General features: G+C 57.8%; 1 long non-coding RNA gene across 1 annotated transcript; it reads right to left on the reverse strand.

Annotated features, from left to right (window-relative positions):
• Window positions 1-364: 364 nt before the first annotated feature.
• On the reverse strand, window positions 365-2001 carry LOC116633348. The gene is made up of 3 exons (XR_004299641.1): window positions 1821-2001; window positions 908-1150; window positions 365-420 (listed from the first exon to the last, which is right to left on the reverse strand). It is a non-coding gene; the product is annotated as an uncharacterized LOC116633348 (long non-coding RNA).
• Between the last annotated feature and the right edge of the window lie 293 nt (window positions 2002-2294).

Raw genomic sequence — 2294 nt, forward strand, 5'->3', positions numbered from 1 at the left:
GCGGGCTGCATCACCCACAACCTGAGAGCATGACCGCTGTCCTCATCCGTGGCTTGAAGGGGCTCAGGGGTGTCGGCACGCACACGGACATACGGGTGCACGTGCTCACGTGCACACACCACGCCAGGCGGCTGGGGAGCTGTCGTCTCGTGCCAGGGGGGCCTGTTATCCCTACAGGCAGAGATTCCACTCAAATCCAGAGGCACCTGGACCTGACTTCCCCAAGCCAGCCGCCCCTCCGGAGGGCAGCTCCATAATTTCCCAGCCACCCTGCTAAAGCCGAACGAACCTCAGACATCAGTGTACGGGCGGGGTGGGCAACGAGACCAGAGGGGCAAGCAAGGCCTCAGAGAAAAGCCCAACAGGGCAAAGATGGGACCTGCACCTGTTCCTGCTCCCCTCCTCTGTTCCAGGGGCCACCTGGGGAGACATGGGGAGAGGAAGTTACGGTGCTCACAGTAAGGTCCCAGCCCCGAAGCTTCCCACCTTACTCCCCAGGAACCCAGGACAGACTGACACGTGAAGGGTTTGTTGAGTAGGGGTTCAGGCGAGAGTCCAAAGTTTAGCCTCTGTCCGCAGGCAGCCCCCAGGGAGGACCCCTCTCGAAGAAACTCAGCCCAAGTACAGGGGTAGGAACAGATTCCCCAGGGAGCAGCCAGAGCGGATGGCTCCAGCGCAGAGGAGGAGGAACCCGGCAGTGGGGGGCAAGCAAGACTCTGCTCCTGCTGCCAGGACCCCAGACAGCAAATCCACTCCCTTCCTCCCACCAGCTCCAGGGATGTGCAAGTCTCCCCGTCACCTAGCTCACGTGAGCTCAGGGAAACAGGGTGCACGGGGCCCCAGGTTTGACACCCGTGCCGGCCTGTTAGGGCCAACATGACAAAGCGCCACCGAACAGGCCACTTACGTGACAGAAAGGCACCTCCCACAGTTCTGGAGGCTACAGGGCTGAGATCAAGGTGCCGGCGGGTTGGATCCTCCAGGGCTGAGGGAGGATCTGTTTGGGCCTCTCCCCAGCTTCTGGTGTTTGCTGGCGACCTCGGTCATTCTTCAGCTTGGTGGCAGCGTCCCTGCCCCTCCGGCTCTCCACCTTCATCTTCACATGGTGATCTCCCCGTGCGTGTGTGCGTGCGTGCGTGCAAACTTCCCCCTACGATAAGGACGCAGTCACCTTGGATTAGGGGCCCGCCCTAATCCGGTATGACATCATCGTGACCTGTTACATCTGCAGCAACCCTGTTCCCGAATAAAGTCACGTTCGGAGGGAGTGGGGTTTCGGACTTCAGCGCACGAATTTGGGGAGGACACAATTCAGCGATAAAAACGCTGAACACAGGTCTGGCTCTCTGCTCGGCCACTTCCCCACCCTGAACACAAGATGTCACAGCATCAGCCGGCAACATGCCTCCTTCCTCTGAGAGATGGGGAGGGAGCACCTGCCTCGCCGGTTCGTCATGAACAACCCATGAGACGGGGGAGCACCTCTCGCGTGCCCTCCACCTCGAGCCCTAGCGTGGGCTCTGGAAGGCAGGAAGGCATCGACGGCATGACCCCGGCGCTCGGGCGGGAAGCGGGCACACAGGTGCTCCCAGCCCTCCCCTGCAGTGACAGCAGAAAGCCATTAAGAGCAAACTCCATGTGGAACCACTGTAAATCGAGGGGCTCAGTTGGCTGTTCTCCTGCGGTTCTGACCCCTGCCCCCCCAAACCCGCGTTTCTCTTTGATGCATTCCTAAAGGAGTTGGGCTCCAGATGTCGTCAAGAAAGAAGGCATTTGCAAGGATGCCTGTGTTCAACTGCCCGTGTTGGAGATTTATTTACTTGATTTATTCTTCCTGGATTACTTCATTTACTTGATTTATTCTTGTTCCAGCAAGATTTGAGGGGATATACGGCGAATAAAATCCATTTTGGTTAAGTGGATCGGCGCCCCACAATTAGCAGGACAGAATAACTGAAAAACACAAATAATCCCCAATTCCCATTTGATCTCACAGCTGGCATCTCAGACCAGATGTACCTCCTTGCATAGGCATGTTATTTTTAAACCGCGAGGCTCAGCGTGTTTAGGTGCTGTGCACGTGATAGTGAGGATGGGGTGCCTGAGGATGGTGGGGGGGGGGGGCTTCCAGGCCAGCCGCACCAAGGGAGCAAAGAATGGGACGGGAGAGAGAGGCGGTGTTAGAGACCCACCATGCCAAACGCCTTGCCTTTCCTACCAAACCCAAATTGAATCCCCAGAGACTCTGTCTCTTCAAAATTGCGACTTAACCTTGGAGCACTGCCTGGGGGGGT

Source organism: Phoca vitulina, unplaced genomic scaffold (genome assembly GCF_004348235.1).
Source record: "Phoca vitulina isolate PV1807 unplaced genomic scaffold, GSC_HSeal_1.0 scaffold7, whole genome shotgun sequence".
Taxonomy (NCBI): Eukaryota; Metazoa; Chordata; class Mammalia; order Carnivora; family Phocidae; genus Phoca; species Phoca vitulina.